Source organism: Pleurodeles waltl, chromosome 6, assembly GCF_031143425.1.
Source record: "Pleurodeles waltl isolate 20211129_DDA chromosome 6, aPleWal1.hap1.20221129, whole genome shotgun sequence".
Lineage (NCBI taxonomy): Eukaryota > Metazoa > Chordata > Amphibia > Caudata > Salamandridae > Pleurodeles > Pleurodeles waltl.
This window is the reverse complement of record NC_090445.1, coordinates 1,020,014,611-1,020,034,314: the sequence shown is the minus strand read 5'-3', so window position 1 is coordinate 1,020,034,314 and position 19,704 is coordinate 1,020,014,611.

The window sequence follows — 19,704 nt, the reverse complement described above, 5'->3', positions numbered from 1 at the left end:
CACTGTGGCAACCTGTGTTTGCGCATCTGATTCCTACGGCAGTAACTCCAAATTGGACGTATTCTGCATAGAACATCGTTTCGTTTGGTTTGTCCTGAGGAAATGTGCCCTGGGAAACTACTCATGTTGTTTTGTTACCTCAAATGTTGCAGTTCCATCTCAGGTGTAAATCTGTTTCTGCCTTAATCAGAATGAACACAAATAATAATAAGGTCTTTCACAGTTTCACAAGCGTTGCCAGATCCTTTCACATAGCACCAATATAACACAATACACCAACACCAGATTCCGCACAAATCTAGATGTGTGTTCTTATTTTCATGTGCCTTATATCACTTCAAAACCTCGAGTGCTCGATTACTAACTGCAACTGCGGCACTGTGTTTGACTAACAACTGTTCACAATTAGAGCTATTCCGTATAGTGTGGCACCAGTAGACATGGAAGTCAGTGCACAGTATCAATATTAAAAACACAAACTGCACAGTGTCTCTCATACCATGCAAAAGAAATGTATCTCTGTGACACTTTTACAAAGTAGAAGTGTAGCCAAAGTACCACCAAATGAAAAACAAATAAAGTCAATTCTAATGGTGTGACAGTAACAATCTAAGGCCCATAGTTAGTGTCACCTTAGCGTCATTTTATTTTAGACAAAATTGGCACTAACTGAACTCCATATTTATATTTTGACGCTAAACTGGTCTAACGTAAAAATATATGAGTTAGTAACAAAACTCCACCCTGGGTTCCTGCATGTGCTGGGAGTAATGGACTGCACCCATGTCCAAATGGTGCCACCTGCAGTAACCAAACATCTATATAGGAATCTCAAGCACACCCATTAGATCAATGTGCAGTGACTTGAGGACCACCGTGGGCTCTTCACTAAAATCCTAGCAAAATATCCCGGCAGGGCACATGATGCCTGCATATTCTGTAATTCCACTACCAACGAGCTGTTTAAGGATGGGCAATATGGCAATGGCCTACTCATACGTAAGCCACAATACAAATCAGTACACACACAACACACCAACCATGTAGGACAAACAAGACATACACTACACTAAACACACATGGACAGAGGAACACCACCATGTGTGTTCCGTATACAAGAAATGGTCCACCATTGTGCAGAGCTTGTGCAAAACTGTAAAGATCATGGATGCCATAGTAGCAATCTGTATGAGTATAGAGGACATGTTAGACCTGGCCCGTTTTGCATTGTCATCACCAATCTTTTTTCCTGCTTCCTTCTATTTTTTCTGAACAGTTGTTGCCTTTAGGACTCTGGGCACTTTACCACTGCTAACTAGTGCTAACGTGCATATGCTCTCTGTGTAAATTGTATTGGTAATTGGTTTATTCATGATTGGCATATTTGATTTTCAAGTAAGTCGCTGGTAAAGTGCACTAGAGGTGCCCATGGCCTCCAAATAAAAATGGTACTAGTGGGCCTGCAGCACTGGTTGTGCCCTATATACATGGCTCAGACCGGCAACTACAGTGTCTGTGTGTGCAATCTTGCACTGCCAATTCAACCTGGCAAGATCCCCCATTTGCAAAACCTAAACCTTCCCTTCTTATACATGTAAGGCACCCCTAAGATAGACCCTAGGTAGCCCCATAGGCAGGGTGCAGTGTATGTTAAAGGTGGGACATGTACTGATGTGTTATACATGTCCTAACAGTGAAATACCGCTAAATTCAGTCTTCACTTTTGCAAGGCCTATCTCTCTCATAGGTGAACATGGGGACTGCATTTAAATATTATTAAAGTGCAGATTCCCTTTGAGAGCAGATAGAAATATGGGGGTTTGGGTCTCTGAACTCACAATTTAAAAATACATCTTTTAGTGAAGTTGATTTTTAGATTCTTTTTTTTTAGAGTCTTAGTTTGAAAATGCCACTTTTAGAAAGTAGGCATTTTCTTGCTTAAACCATTCTGTGACTCTGCTTCTTTGTTTATTCCCTGTCTGGGTCAGATTGACAGCTGAGCTGTTTGTAAATCCCCTCTTGACAGAGAGACACAGAGTCTCGGGATGCAGCCTGCATATCCTGATGAGCCATCTGTCACTTGCACCTGAATGGGCTGTGACTGCCTTCGCACAATGCAGCCTCCAAACCCCTGGTGTGTGTCGTGGGCCTAGCCTGAGCAAGACAGGATCTTGTGAACAACAGAGAGTTTCCTTTGAAGTTTGCCTACTTCAAAGGCAGAAAGGGGTATGAGTAGTGGACCCAAAATCCCAGACTTTAGATTTCTTCTAAATCACTTCTGAATTAAAGAGGAACTTCTGCCAAGAAGAAGAGCAGAAGAGCTGAGGAGAAGTGCTGCCCCCACCTGTGACCGTGCTTTGTTGGGCTATACTGCAGTTGCTGCTTTTGCCTGTGAAAGGGGACAAAGACTGGACTTTGTGCTATATTTGTGTTTGTGAAGAATCTCCAATGGTTTAAACTGAGCTTGCCTCCTGTTTTGAAGTCTCAAGTCCATCAAAGACTAATTAAACATAAGTAGATTCCTATAGCATAATTGCTTGTGTGTGTACCTTGTGATGGCACACACATATTAGTAACTACAAACAAGGATGTATCAAAGCATTCCGCAACACTTTGGAATACCCACACAACCCCTGGGCAGTTGTTCATCAGTTTGCGGTGACAATGAAGTAGATGTCTTCAACACCTGGGGCAGGCTCAAAAGCTATGGGTGTCACAATGGGATGGCCACTGCAACAACCTTCACGTGCCTCTTAGATGCAGAAAACAGTGTCACGCAGTCCCCATATGGTCAAGGAGGTGTAAAGCTAACAAGCACCTGCAAGACAATGCCATGAATATATGGTGCATTGAAAAGCACCACAGGAGTGTCTGGGAAAGTGATGGTTTGTAGGTTCCTGGGTCTCCATTATCTGAGACTATGTGTGATTGACTGATCATAGATGTTTGTCAGTTGGTCTGATCGACCACTAGGTTGACTTTCTCACTCAGCCTAACAAGTTGATAGTAAACAATGCTGTCCATTAACTGATATGTACAAATATCACTAAGCAATGTTTTCCATTCATATCTTTCAGATGGACCTCCACGCTACACTGTTGGTGAGGTCGCCAGATTTGAAGACTCCTATGCAGCCAGTAAGTGTCATCTTGTGCATCATGCAGGCCAGTGCAGGGTTTGGTGTGAGTCAGTCTGATGTGTGGAATGCTATGAATAATGGTTTTGCCTGACCAATGATATGATATCATTGGAGTTAGGATGGTGACATCATGTCTGTTGGAATGTTGAGCATTAAGAATGGCTTGGTTGTAGCACAAGGGGCAACGTGTGCTGGCATGGAATTGTGGGTATTAGGAAATGGAATGCCTGGCAACCTATTCATTGATGTCTATCATGATAGGTGTCAGAGCAGCTGTTCATGTAAATAGCATGCCTGTTGACAACAACTTTGTCACAGCACTATTGACAGCATTGTGTGCCACACATAGCTTACACTTACTCACAAGACGGTACAGATGTAGGTTATGTGTAGAGGTTTCTAGGGGGCTTACGTAGGAGACATTTGCACCACAGGTGCCTCAGTACCCTTCAGATATAAATTGAGGCTGTAGTACTGCAGGGACTCATATTGTACTGGACAACAGTCAGTAGTGTACACAATTAGGAGGCAATTCAGCTCCAGATGGTTGTTGTCTATGAATTGGCCCAAGCCAGATCTCAGCAGAATTCCCAACATGGTCCTGCCACCATGATATTTGTGAGGGATGTAGGTCATAACACATGTCCATACGATGTGAATGCTGAGTGCTTTTATGAGCACTTTTATTATCTATGACATCCATGTGCACATGGTGTTCAGTATATAAGAATACTGCTGCAGCACCCAATGCAGTGCCAAACTCACTGTGGGCCTAAGCACACCTATACAGCCACCATGTGTGTGCTGTTTTACACATGTAGCACAAACATACCCCAGTGTAGGGGCATTAGTGTATACACCTTTGATGTGTAGGTCAGGCTTTACACAAACTTTCTGTGTACATTGCATAATTTGTACATGTGGGCACATCATGAGCAATGGTGTGCCCCCTTGTAACATATGCTCAGACCAGTTCTCGAACCAGGACACATAAATGAAGATTTACCAAACCTTACAATAGCCGGTGGGAAGTTTCCAGACCCCCTATCAGATGCCCCCCACCGTGCATCCATGATGGCTGGGCAAGCCTTGATGTTTCACCAGGGGTGTCAAAGTTGTGGTTTGCATGCAAAGCACCCCTTATGGACAAGGACACAGGAAATCCAGACTTGCTGAGGCACATGATCGTCACAAGTTTGATAACACAAATGTTGATCAAGGACAAATTAGTCTACTCACCTCTGGTCCCTGATGGTCAACAATGGATAGCCATCATCCCAGTGACATGTACATGATACCATAGATGGCTGGCAGGAAATAGTCATAGATGAGGAGTAAGTCATTGTTGAGGAATGTGTAGTGGACTGCATGTGTCATCTGCAGATGCAGTGTATATTATATGTCTGTTCAACCTCCACAGAATGCTGTATGTGATACTTGATTCTCCTCATTTTTTAGCTGCCAATATAACAGCTGAGCAATGGCATGCATACCCCAAAATGACTGAAAGTTACAGGCACATTTTGGAAGTGAATGCCAGATAACACAGGACGGGAAGGAGGTTCCACAAGTAACAGGCCACGTGGGAATGACGGGCATTTACACATGGGGGAGCTACACAGCAGTTGCAGAAGAAGAAGGACAATTTGGGAAAAACATCAGGGGGGCAGGGGGTTTCTGCAGGGCCGAGCCCCTCCACATCAGCTGCACCTGTAAGAAGCCAGTCACCTGTGCAGCCACCTGCTGCGGTCATGAGCAGCCAATTTGAAAGGCAAATGAGACGAGACAAAACCAACATAAAGGCCAGACTGGACATGCTGGAGAAGGAGACTGCTGACAATAAGAAGATTTAATAGTTCATCAAAACAAGTTTGAAAAAATGTAAAAGGCTAGTTCCACAGCCTCCCAGTTCGGCCCCTTCCCTTTTACTGGTGTAAATAGTTTTAGATTGGGTTTTAGATGAGTAGTTTTAGGTTAGTATAGTGGTGTAGGGTAGGCAAAGTTTAGATTAAGTATAGTTGGGGGTGGGTTTTAGTACTTTTTTTTACTGGGGAGGTTAAGTTAGTACATGTGTAGTCATAATTTATGTTGTCGTACTTGTATGTTGTCTCTTAAGAGAGCTAGGGGGACAATGTTTAGAGTGTGATGTTACATGTGTAATATAAGTTTAGAATAGGCTAGATAGGTGTAGCTGTAAGCTAAGCTAAGTTAGTTTAGTTTAGTTTAGTGTAGGGTAGTTTTTATGATAGTATTAGGTATATGGTTAATAATATTTTACAATAAATCCTTTTTGTATAAGACTAGTATTTTTCAAAGTTAATTGAGTGTCTGGGGGTTCTCATGTGTGCACTGGCCAAGTTGGAAGATTGGCCTAGGGCATGCTTAGAGTCTTGATTTCTAAGGATTACCATGTGCATCCCCTATGGCCAAGGAGCTCTCAGATTGACTGCTAAATACCTATTCCAGCCATTCAAAATGTGTGTTTATACTTTATCTTGGACAGGTAAGTATGGAACAGTTATTGGTGGAGTCTTGCAGTTTAATTGTTGGCAAGTGTGGCACATCTGAAAACAGGCAAAATTCAAACTGTATCCTGCAACAATGACAAGTGGCCATCACTGATAAGGTTAGCTTCTTCTGTATCATACAAATTAGTTGTACTGGTACTCCCATCTGGTTAAATTGCCATTGACTTGGTTCTGATCCATCCATGCCGTAAGTCAACTTCAAAGGATATCTGTTCAATATTTGTATAGAATATGCAGTAAGTTGGTTGTAGCCAACAACACCATCATTCACATTTCTCATGTTGGTATCCTAGTGTGTGGCTTTGTGTCTGACAGTAATGCACTCATGTAATGATGTTCTATACTCCTTGACAGGGATTCACACAATGCAATCAATTAGCTGAGTAGATGGATCACAGTAAACGTAGAAATGCTACATGTATACAAGGTGCTTTTTTATAGGCGCAAATGTATTTTCTAATGCTATACAATGTCCAGTTCATAGACCTCTTGAGTGAACGTTAGCCTTATGTAGCACAATCAGAATCCACGGGTGAAGGACATTTCATGAGACATGGTTATGAGAAATGTGCATTAGTGAGGAGGTTAAAAATTGCCAATTGATAATAATGGAGACATTGACAGTACATAGCAGACAAGCCAATAATGGTTCGGTGAAAAGAGCACATTTCCTACTGTCACAACACTAGCATGATCTTAATCCCAGAACTAAGGAGATACTGTCCATGCCGCACAGACTGGTGCTACTGAGTGCTTTTCCTTGTGAATGTCATTCTTTCCACTTCTTCATCCTCTGATGTGTGTGGTGCCTCCTGTGCCAGGGCTGGTACTATTTATAGAGGTAGAGGGGGCCACACACACGTCAGGGGATAGAGAGGTCAGAGGTCCCGGCAGCTGCCATTTGTGGGAACACATAAGGCATCACTGCAGAATGGTGAAACTGTTGATTTTTCAACATTGCAGCAACATCACAGCGGTAGGCAGCCATGTTTTCCCTGATGGAGATCACTTCCCGCTGTATGTACTCCAGGGAATTCTGCATACTCCCCAGCCTGTTGTCTGTTATGCCCCTGCCAGTTTCGGAGGGCAATTGTTGCAGCCTCTGCCTCATGACAGCAGCTAAGTCGGCCTTGGACTGCTGGAGTCCACTTAGCGGGGAGTGGGTGTTTCTGATAGCAGCTGAGTTGTCTTTAATTGGACTGAGGCACCTCTACACTCCCTCAAAGCTGCCTACCATGGTCTCTATCCCCACCCGCACCTGCTTGGCCAGCTCTCGCTGGACTACTACCACTGTCATCTGAACAATGATCTCTGGGTCCTCGGAGTCCAGGGCTGTGTCAGTACTGGCTGGTGGTGTGTGTTGGTAAATGCTTGTAAATGCGCCCTTTCACATGCAGCACTTTGCGTGGAAGGTGCGTGCAATGGGTTTTTCTGTGGGTGTGCCACAGCAGCATCTATTGCTTTTTGACACTGCCTAAGATTTACAAGTTTTCATAAATCAGAAAAAGTGCCAAAATCTAATACCACCCCAGGGGTGGCATTAACATGGCAAAACAAGGAAAAATGCTTACATTTCTCCTTGTTTTTTACCTTTTCTATGTGTGCTGCATTCTGCAGCACACATAGAAAGAGCAAATCACCATTTAAGGTTGTTGTTGGGCAGGAAGGTGTTCCAATCTCCCCCGCAATGCAGTTATCCTTGTATTATGGTGCAAAAGGGCTGCGTTGGTACACAACATCTAATTTACAGGAGGAAACACAGTGTGTGCCTTATTCTTTATAATACAGAGCATCCCTGCATTTTCAAAATGATGGTGCATGATGCTGCCAAATTTGGCACAGCACTACGCACTATCATTTTCTGTTAATTCTGGGCCTCTATCTTGTCAGATAGTGAGATTGCAGTTATTTGTACAGCTGCACACATGATGTTCACAGACATGCTCCATGTGTTGTATGTGTTTTATTTTGTGCCCATTCCCATATGGCACATATGGTTGTCTCTGAGTTGTTGTGGGTTCACCCTCTGTGGGTTGTGTTCCACAGGTTGCAAGCTTTAGAGCATATTTCTTTCTCTAGTGACATGGCTCAGGACAGTAGCAATATGTGTTGCACGACACTGCTCCAGTTTTTAAAATGCTGGGATGTGCTATGTTTATTTGAATACAGTACAGTCCTGCAATTCCTCCTTGGCCTGCACAGATTTGTTCTCCCTGCACCAACACAGGCATTGTTGCAGCCTGATGAAGGGGTGCCTGCCTAGAGGGGATAATTTGTTTATGTGCAGGGAGGTGTCCCTTCCTGCACATGTACAAACTATTTTTGCTAGGGTGGCATTTAAATGTGTGCTGCAAGATGCAGCACACTTGAGCAGGAGGAAAGGAAGAATTGTGGCCAGTTACACCCCCCTAACACCACCCCTGGGGTGATATTGGCTTCAGTCCTAGCCTCTGATGTCCAAATTGCGTAGGTACAGGGTCTTTGACAATATGCAATGGGTGTTGTCGTGGCACAGCCACAGCCACGCTATTCGCACGTCCCTTCCAAGCAATGTGCTGCATATTAACATGGTGGAGTATAGCCATAGTGAGTGGCCTATGTCCATGTGTGTATATGTTGGAGTGCATAGCACACTCAAAGCGTCAGTACATGTGTGGTTAGGGTGGGGATGGCGCGTCTTGATTTAGGGCTTTTGTGTCCTGATGCAACCCTTTAGCATGGATTGAGTGCGTCCTATGTGCCTCCCCTTCTGCCATTTGTGGAATTCCAGATATTTCCCCCCTGCAACTTACCCTGCATTTGTGGTGGTTCTTGGTAGTCTATGCTGTTCTGTCCTGTGATCCCAGTGACCAGCTCCTCCGGCATGACCACTGCGACCATCTCCTCCAGCTCATCCAGGTCCTCCTTTGGTACGGGACTTCCACCGCTAGTCTGCAGTGCTGCCTTTCGGTTCCTGGCCAGTTTCTCCTTAGTCCTGCGCTTGCCATTGTGCCAGCGCTTCTTGCACTCGGTGACAGTCCTCTTCACCTCTGCTATGCTGTTGACTTCGTCTACTATTCCTTACCATATTGCGCCTCTCCTACCAACTTGCCTTTTGGTGGTGACGAAGAGCTGGTGTTGGTGCTCTGTCACCTCTCTGACCAGGTTATCATGCTCCTCCTCAATAAAGCGACACTTGTGCTTCCTCTTTTACTTCTCCTGGGACTTTTCTGGACCCTCCTGGCTGGTACTTTGGTGATTGGGGTCTCCCTGGAGTCTCTCCTGGTCTGCAAACTCCATCTTGTCTTTAAATTGCAATTTTTCCTGCTTGTGCGGTTTTTTTTTTACGCTAATGCGGTAAAAAATGGCACTAGTCATTTTTTTGTGACATATATATGTGCCGAAAAACAGTCTAGCACCACTTTTGCAGCATTAGTGTCATATTTCCTTACGGAATGTGGCAATGGTTAATGTCATTTTTTTTGTTACGCTAACCATTCCTTAGCACCATTGTGTGTCATTTCTTAAATATGGTGCATGGGTGGCACTAGGGAATGAGGTTAGCTTGCGTTAAAAAAAATTACACACAACTGCTCTGGTGCAGTTGTGCATAATTTTTCTTAAATAGAGTCCTAATTTTCTTTACACAGATTGGGTTGCATACAAAGCAAACCTCATTTTGAGTATACATGAGTATACATTGTTGCTAATGGATCTCACTATAGTGAAAGGTCTCTTCGTATTCTCTTTAGATCAAATCTATCAAAGAGTGCAGCTGTCTAGTTGCAAAAGACATATTGTTGGCTTGGAGCCCAGCCACTTCTTACCATTGTTTGGCCTCCTTGTTACTTTCTTCTGTCTGTTTCTTATTATTGTCCCAGCTTGCCAATCTTGTCTCTGTTCCTCCCATGGAGCAAAGCCTGTTTACTATCTCTTTTGATTGGCTGGCTTCTTGGCTTTCACTGCTTGCTTTTCAAGCAATATTTTTTTTATTTTGGCTCATGAGAGTGGATGTATTTTTTAGTTGTCTCCCTCACGTGTTTCTTTTCCTCTGCATTCCATGTTGCTCTCTGTCACCCACTTACTTCTCCTCATCCCTTTCTATATTGTGGTTTCTCTCATATACTCCCCCACTGCTGCTTTCTGAACTTGTGCTTCTCCCTCAGCTGCTCCATATTGCTCTCTTGCCTATTGCTCCTGCTTCCCACACTGCCCTCTGTGTTGCCTCCGTCCACCCGTGCCCTCCTTCTGTCTCGCCTGTTGCTTCTCCTCCACAACCCTTGCCTCCACAATGGTTCCGCCCACTCATGGTCTCCTTCTCTTGCTTTATGCGTCTCTATCCCACCCTTGCCCTAGGTGTTGCTTTCACCAGCAGCCTTCATTGTCTCTCATTTGCTGCTTATCACAACCCATTCTCTCCACGTTGCTTCCCCCCCACCATGACCCTCCATACTGCACCCTCCACTAGTGCTTTTCAGCTCCTTTATATTTTTATGGTCTCAACCCATTGGCTTTGCCAATGTTTTTTTTCCCATGCTGTACAGCATCTCATATGCAGCATGGCTAAAGAATTTAAATTAAAAGCCTGTGACATGGCCGACTGCATCATTTTGTAGGATGCCACCTACAAACTGACGAGGCTCCCTTTATTGTTTGTATTTACCGACACGAAGTAGCATCATAACACTTTTTAAAAGTTTGTTTTCATTAGCAATGCTTCACAGCATCGAGGATGCTGTACAAAATTACTAAAAACATTGGTAATACCAATAGGCCGCAAAGGTCAAACCTGTTAACTTTGCCAATGCTTCTATTATTCAGGTTCTTGAAACAAGGGCCCATATTTATACTTTTTTTGCGTCGCATTTGCGTCATTTTTTGACGCAAAAGCAACGCAATCTTACAAAATACAATTACATTTTGTACGTTTGCACCGCTTTTGCGTCAAAAAGCGGCGCAAATGCGGCGCTAAATTGCGCAGCTAAAAAAGTATAAATATGGGCCAAAATGTGGATCATATTTAGAAGACAATGTAATTGTCAGATAACAATATTCTGACATAGTACCACCCTGAGTCTCATTTATTACAAAATGCATGCTCAAATGAGCGTTCCACTATGTGCAGAATAATCTTTGGAAATTTGGTATATGCTTGAAGTCACCTAGGGATTTGTAAACAACTGGAACCCACTTTTGGGTCATTTGCAGTAAATATCAGTTAAAGGAGTATTTTTGCTATAAGGGGACCATTTCAGAGCACTGGGAATTATTGCCACAGCGGCTTCATTGAACTGTTGTTCAATCTTACTCTGATAAAGGTGATTTTGTAAGAATGAACAGTAATCAGAATCTTCTTTCAGCAAAAAACATATCAACTGATTAGAAGACTCTCACAGGACATGGATAGAACAGACAAAGAAAAATGCATCACATCCAATCAGGCCTAAAGGTGGCAGTCTTAGAGGTTAGAAAGATCACAGCACAATAATAAGATGAGTGACACCTACGTGAGCACGAACACTCCACTTTGATGCGGGGCACCTAATAACTCTTGGCTCTCTTGAATCAGTTTCTTTATTTGGGTTTGTTTCCCTAGAAAGCAATGTGGTGTTTAGTATCGCCAGGATGTAGTAGTGGACTGGTAGTGTAGTGAAATGCCGCCAATTGGTGCCACTCTGGTGCAGTGAATAACTTTGTCAATTAGTATACACATATTGCTGGCACTCGGTTCGATTCAACCAAAATGATAGTGGTGGTAAACAATAGAGATTTCTGCTCTGCCACTTTTTGGAGAATTGAAGTGGGGGTTTGCTCAACTCCAACAGTTACAGTGAAGAGTCTCAATGCTCTGAACAGTGGTAAATAGTCTTGAAAGTGACAAATGTTAAGTTACAACTTTATGCTTCCGATTGTTCGGTATTGCATTGTGTGGAAAATCAAGGCAGTTCTATTTAAAGAAGGGTGTTTCGCCTTTACCCTGACACTGGTCTATCCTGACGGAACTCTCTATAGCAGGGGATGCCAACCTGTTAGTTTCAGATAGTGCAATCACTACAGCATGTGGCAGCGCATATATGCTTGGTTTGAGTTGAACCCGTCGCACATCATCTTTAGCACTCAATACTAATAGTAAGACTGTGTATAATTCTGGACAGGTCTGTGTGTTGGCAGGCATCCTCACTTTCACAGACACAGATTGGGGAATTATTATCCTTCAAGGGTCATTTTCATTTAATCAGCGCTTGCTGCAAGTACCCAACTTTCATTGAAATAGAGTTGGAGAAGATAGTTATTTTCATGGCTCCATCTCTCTGCTTGACATTTAACTTCTTTTACTCCAAATGAATAAATACAGACCTCAGGAGCACCTGGAGCCTATGTGGCTCTGTGCATCATCAATAATTTATCATCATCAAAGTGAATAAATGAATCGGAGATTTATAGAGCGAGAGCCAGATAACCAGGGCTGGACAGATACACTGCCCTGTGAACCAGAACCAGTTTAAATAGGATCCGTTCCCTGACAGGCAGCCAACGTAGGGTGTTCAGGGCCAATGAGATGGAAGAATGCCTAGGTAGAAGCAAGGAAAGAAACATCGCTGCATTTTGGACTACCTGCAGGCGATTCACCAAAGGCTCCGTGACTCCTAGATAGAGGGTGTTGTTGTAGTCAAGGAGTGAGGTGATCAGGGCACAGATCTACAAGTGTAGATTTTAGATTTGATAGACAGAATAGATAGATCAGGGGGATTTCATAGATAGGTAGGCAAGAGGGCAGATAGATAGATAGATAGATAGATAGATAGATAGATAGATAGATAGATAGATAGATAGATAGATAGATAGATAGATAGATAGATAGATACCCTTGGATACAGTTAATGTTTTCAGAGTAAAGGGTATTTTGACCCGTATTGTTTATATGGTAGTTGGTTTGCGGCCCAAAGATACAGTAGGTAATGTGGTTGTTTACAAGCATTGAATATTGTGCAGCCTAAAAGGCTAGTGCCTCTAGCCCCTTCTCTGCCAGGCCTTTTCCCCCTCAGGTGCCAGGCCTTTTTTGGCCATTTGGGGCAGTTAGCGTTTAGGCTCTCACAACTTTTTTTCCACGTAAGCTACCCACGCCAAATTTGTGTCGTTTTTTTCCAACATCATAGAGACCAAGAAATTAACCAAAATACTGCGAAAACTTCATTGGTTTTTTTTAAATTGGGAAAAAGGGCTAAAGAAGAAGACTTGTGGTTTTCCCCCTGAAAATAGCATCAACAAACAGCTTGCAAAGCTAAAATCACCATCTTCCCAGCTTTCAGGAACAGGCAGACTTGAAAAAAAACAAATTTTTCAACACAATTTTGGCATTTTACTGGGACATACCCCATTTTTACTATTTTGTGTGCTTTTAGCCTCCTTCCATTTAGTGATAGAAATAGATGTGAAACCAATGCCGGATACCGGACAGCTAAACATTTCTGAAAAATAAACAAAGTTCTGAATCCAGCAAGGGGGCACTTGTGTACCTCCTACAAGGTTTCCCTACAGAAAATACCAGCTGAAATAAAAAAAATATTGAAATTAAGGTTAAAAAAAAGAAATTATTCTCTACATTTTACTCTGTAACTTTTTCCTGCAATGTCAGATTTTCAAAAGTAATATACCGTTACATCTGCTGGACTCTTCGGCTTGTAGGTTGTTCAAAAACCCTAGGTACCCAGAGCCAATAAAGGAGCTGCACCATGTAATGGGTTTTCATTGTATGCAGGCTATACAGCAATTCATTTGGTGAAATTTAAAGAGTGAAAAATAGGTATCAAGGAAACCTTTGTATTTCTAAAATGGGCACAGGATAAGGTGTTGAGAAGAAGTGGTTATTTTCACATCTCTGAATTCTAGGGTGTCCACACTAGCACGTGAATTACAGGGCGTTTCTCAAATAGACGTCTTTTTTACACACTGTCTTACATTTGGAAGGAAAAAATGTAGAGAAAGACAAGGGGCAATAACACTTGTTCAGCTATTCTGTGTTTCCCCAAGTCTCCCGATAAAAATGGTACCTCACTTGCGTGGGTAGGCCTAATGCCCGCAACAGGAAACGCAACATGGACACATCACATTTTTACATTGAAATTGTTTTTTTTAAAGTGCCTAGCTGTGGATTTTGGCCTCTAGCTTAGCCGGCACCTAGGGAAACCTACTAAACCTGTTCATTTTTTAAAACTAGACACCTAGGGGAATCCAGGATGAGGTGACTTGTGGGGCTCTCACCAGGTTCTGTAACCCAGAATCCTTTACAAACCTCAAACGTTTGCAAAGAAAACACTTTTTCCTCACATTTCGATGACAGAAAGTTCTGGAATCTGAGAGGAGCCACAAATTTCTTTCCACCCAACGTTCCCCCAAGTCTCTTGATAAAAATGGTACCTCACTTGTGTGGGTAGCCCTAGTGCCCGTGACAGGAAATGCCCCAAAACACAACATAGCCACATCACATTTTCCCGAAAGAAAACTGACCTGTTTTTTGCAAAGTGCCTAGGTGTGGATTTTGGCCTCTAGCTCAGCCGGCACCTAGGAAAACCTACCAAACCTGTGTATTTTTTAAAACTAGACACCTAGCGGAATCCAAGATTGGATGACTTGTGGGGCTCTCACCAGGTTTTGTTACCCATAATCCTTTGCAAACCTCAAAATGTGGCACAAAAACACTTTTTCCTCAGATTTCAGTGATAGAAAGTTCTGGAATCTGAGAGGAACCACAAATTTTCTCGTACGAAGCGTTCCCCCAAGTCTTCTGTGTGGGTAAGCCTAGTGCCCGCGATAGGAAATGCCACAAAACACAACATGGACACATCACATTTTCCCAAAGAAAACAGATCTATTTTTTGCAAAGTGCCTAGCTGTGTATTTTGGCCTCTAGCGCAGCCAGCACTTAGGGAAGCCTACCAAACCTGTGCATTTTTTAAAACTAGACACCAAGGGAAATCCAAGATGGGGTGACTTGTGGCGCTCACACCAGGTTATGTTACCCAGAATCCTTTGCAAGCCTCAAAATTCAGCAAAAAAAAAACTTTTCCCTCACATTTCAGTGATAGAAAAGTTCTGGAATCTGAGAGGAGTCCAAATTTCCTTTGGCCCAGCATTCCCCCAAGTCTCTCGATAAAAATGGTAACTCACTTGTGTGGGTAGGCCTAGTGCTCGCAAAAGGAAATGCCCCAAAACACTATGTGGACATATCAAAATGATCAAATTAAAAACTACCTGATTTTGCGGGGGGACGCCTGTGTATGTTGTCCTGGGCTCAGCAGCCATATAGGATAACCTAACAAACCCAAACATTTCTGAAAACTAGACACCTGATGGAGTCCAGGGAGGTGTGGCTTGCGTGGATTCCGCAGTGTTTTCTTAGCCAGAATCGTCAGCAAACCTCAAATTTAGCTAAAAAATCACATCTTTCCCACATTTCTGAGTGGGATCACTGAACCAGCACGAATTTCCTCCCACCCAACGTTCCCCTCAGTCTCCCACTAAAAATGATACCTCACTTGTGTAGGTGGTTCAAGTGCCTGTGACAGAGAAGAGCAAAAAACATGTTGAAATTGACGTGGATCCAAAGCGGGTCCAAAATGGCAGTTTGAAAAAAAAAGTGTTTAGGCTGCCAAGTGGGGCAGAATTATTATTGGTATGAATGCGACAATGCTGGGTGGTAGGAGTTTTGTGCATTCCTGCAGATTCTGGAACGTTCCATCACAAAAATGTGAGAAAAATGTGTGAGTTCCAGCAAAGTTGGAGCTTTCAGGGTATTGTGGGTAAGAAAATGGTGCACGGTGCATGTGCAGCACACCACCCTGGACTCACCTAGATGTTTAGTTTTCAGATGTGCCTAGATTTTTCTACATGGCAGCGTCCCAAAGTCCAAAACGTGCAGCCCTCACCATTCCAAGTGAGACAATTTTGAAAGTTAGACAAGCTCTCATGGTCGAAATTTAAAATCAAAACCCAAAATAATCAAATGTCCTCTTGCTTGTCGTGGGATAAGATGTTTTAGTGCGCGTGGGGAGTTGCATTAGGGGTTGCTTCCCATCTGTAAAAAAATAACTAAATAAAAAAAAAATACTGGGGCCTAGTGGTAGATCGGCCTAATTGAAATAGGACGATCTGCCCCCAAGGGGGGCAGAAATGTCTTAAAGATAATTTGCTCCCCAGGGAAGCGACACTTGCCTAAGGGGTCACTCCCCCACGCGTAAAAAATAAATAAATAAAAATAAAAAAAATACCCGTAGTGTCTAGAGGTTTCTACCTCTCTGGGGGCAGATCGGCCCAATTACAATAGGCCAATCTGTCCCCAGGGGTTGCAGAAATGATCTTAAAATAATTTGCCCCACTGGGGAGTAACCCTTGCCCAAGGGGTCGCTCCCCTCATGTCAATAACAAACAATTGAAATAGGCTGATCTGCCCCCAGGGGGCAGAAAAGGTCTAATAATGAATTACCCCCCTGGGGAGAGGCCCTTGCCTAAGGGGTTGCTCCCCTTATACTTAAACCAAGTATTAACAAAACAAAAATACATCCCTGGTGTCTAGTGGGTTCTGCCCCCCCTTGGGGCAGATCAGCCTAATTAAAATAGGCTGATCTGCCCCCAGGGGCCAGAAAAGGCCTAATAATGAATTACCCCTATGGGGAGCAGCCCTTGCCTAAGGGGCAGCTCCCCTTATACATAAACCAAGTATTAAAAAAAAAAAAACATCCCTGGTGTCTAGTGGGTTCTGCCCCCCTGGCAGCAGATTGGCCCAATTAAATAGGCTGATCTGCCCACGGGGCGGGGGGGGGGGCAGAAAAGGCCTTCTAAAAAATGCCCCTCTTGGGGAGCGGCCTTTGCCCACGGGGCTGCTCTTCTCACGCCAATTTCAGGAATAAAACAAAGTCCCTGGTGTCTAGTGGGCATTTCTGCAGCCCGATAGCTTCACTATCGGTCTGCAGAAATGCTCAGAGAGACATCAAAGGAAAGGAAAGACGTTTCCTTTATTTTGATGCCTCTCCCTCCCCCAGCACGTGATCAGAAGACAAAATGCTTTTGCATTTCTCTTCCAATCTGCGGTGGAAGCTGGAGGTGGCCTCTGATGACGTCAGAATGCAATTGCGCTCTGATGTCATCAGACGTCATGGGGGGGATGGGGTGGGGGTGGAAGGGGAAGTGATTCCCCTTCCATCCTTGCGCTACCCTCATGAGCCAGGTCAAGAATGTAATGGTTACGTCCTTGGCTGCCAAGGGGCTAGAATGCACTGTTGTAATGTAGCCTATTATCTGTAGGGTGCACAGTAATATTGTGGTGTAGTGTCCCTGAAAAGGTAGTGCAATGTGGAAGAGTAATCCCCCTAGAGTTCAGAGTAGTGGGTTAACCAGTGCAGTAATGGTGAGTCCATGTCCCTAGTTTTCAGTTTTGTGCTTTAGCATCTGTATGATAAAATGCATAGGCTAGTGTCCGTAGTACGCAGTACAGTGGTAATGGATTGCTATCTCTAGAATGCATGTATTGTGGTAGTTAAATATCTCAATAAGAAAGTATACTCAGCTATACCCTACTAGTTTTACTTGAATTGGTTGCAACCAATTTTCTAATTGCATGATTGTATTAGTTCAGTTATACATCAGTTTGCTATATGCCAAGTTATTCAGTGTTTCCCCTCATACAATATAGTTCTCTCAAACTCTAAGTCAGAACTCCATGGTTCTGTACTTCCCTAATGTCGTCCCTTATACCAGCCCCAATACTCCTTTTCCATGTATTGTTCTCACTGGGTAATATATCATAATATGCGTTAAGTAACATTGTTAAACATATTCTGTGCCCTGTGCTTATAATAATAGGCATGCTCCTCAGATTGCAAATGTAAGAAGAACTACCAGTACCAGAATTGCTAACTATTATAAAAGTCTTGGTACAGGAGCCAGACATTGGATTACTAAATAGAGGGGGCATTTTTACCCAATGCAAACCCACGTGTACCTGCTTTCTATTGTGTACCAAAAATACATGAACCATAACGCCCACAACCTGGAAAGCTGACAGTGTGGATGATAAACTTGCTACTGGAACTCCTGCCCAAATTTGCAGACCTCTTCCCCAGGAAAAGCATTATATAGCAACTGTCATATGTCAAAGATATCTCAGACATTCTCCAAATACAAGAAACTGAATTTGACAATAGCAGCCCAGTTTTTAGAAATGTGAGGCATGAAATCATTATATACCAACACCCCTCAATAAGCCACAATGTTAGCAGCAGAAGGGTGACCTCAGAATCAAGAGTGGTTCTATGATACCCCACAGACTTTGTTCTAGCAATTCATACAGCAAGCGCTTACCAAGATTTTATTTAGGATAACCTCTACCTACAAGTGTCAGGGACATCTATGGGAGGTACTTTGGATCCACATCTTGCCTGTATCTACAAAAGCTTTTTTGAGAGAAACTACATTTATCATTAATCCAATCTGTACAAGAACCAAATGGAACCTATTTGGACCTCAACATCATCATGAAAGGGTCCACATTAAACACATTGGTCCATCAAAAACCAACAGGCAAGTACTCTTTTATACATTATACATCTAACCACTCCAGAGCTCTTAAACTTAAAGATAATCCATCAATTTCTCAGATATGTCTGTATTTGTTCTAGTACCGCCAAATATTATGAAGAGACAGGGACCTTGAAACCCCCAGAGGTCAGACCCCTTACAATTAATATAACAAGCCTATAAAAAGCACTTAACACTCTGAGAGCAAATAAACAAAGAAAAACAGCATCAAATCACAGTGCTGCTCATGACCTATGACCCCTTTTTTAACCAGATATGCAATATTATTTGGAAATATTAGTGCATCATAAACATGCACCCTCACCTTGTTTTGTGTTCAAAAGGGCTCAAAGTTCAATAGACTATTTGGTGCAAACTATAACAAAAACATAAAAGTGTAAACACTAAAGACACCTGCAAACAGTTGCTGGCACTGTCCCGTGTGGAAGGTGCAATGTCTGCAATTCAGCCAACCCACCTAAGTACATTAAGTTGACAAGTGGGCAACTATGGGCACAGAAGATATTAGCTAACTGTAACACAACTTTTGTGATTTATAGATTGAAATGTATATGTGATCTGCATTACATTGGTCTCACAGCAAGAAAAATTAAAATCTGAATTCTAGAACCTGTTATACCATCAAGAATGGTAAACCGGGGGCATGGCTTGACTTGCCATGGTGTAAGACATGCACTGAAGCACTCAAGCCGGTAATGGGCCCAAAGCAAAGTATCCTGAAAAGACTGACCCGCCAAACCCCTCAATGAGGAGGGGTTTGACACCAGGAACGACAGCGAAGTGTTGGGGGAATGGCTGCTGGCCCTTAGGTGAGCCTCCCTCCCTGATTGGAGGCAGCACCATTATTACAGAGAGAAGGCTGGGGTAGCAGTGGCTCCTGCGGAGTGCGTCTTGCTCCTCAGCCAGATGTAAGTCTATCGCATTGAAACTGATAGAAGGCCAGAGTGGTGATGTTCTCAGGAACGTGGCCTGCTGAGCCATGGTGCAGCAGGAGACCAGAGAGCTGCACTGCGAAGAGACAAGCCACTGAGTGGTGACTGCGGAGACATCAGGAAAGGGAAATGGCGAGGTTCTCCCCCTTCTCTTTTGCGGCTTGGCACCATGGTGGCCAGGGAGCAGCCTGGGCATCCGCTAGAGTGGCACATAGAGTTGGCTGATGCCACGAAGCACCTGGACTGTCATAAGGGGGCTGCACTGCCAGACTGGGGAAATGTTTGATTTCTTCAGCATTCTGTCCATAATCTCTTCTTTTTTGCATTTCTTGCCCTAAGTTAAAGGGTATGCCAAGGCATGAGTCCTGTGCATGCTATGCCACCAGATTGAAGTTAGCCTGGCTGATGAGGGTTGAAACCCTGGAACCAGTCCCAGGATGCCTGCTTCTGGTGGAGGGAGGCACATAGGCAGGATCTGACTGTTGACATGGAATGTCTACAGACTGGGGAATAAGATAAAAAGGGGCTAGGT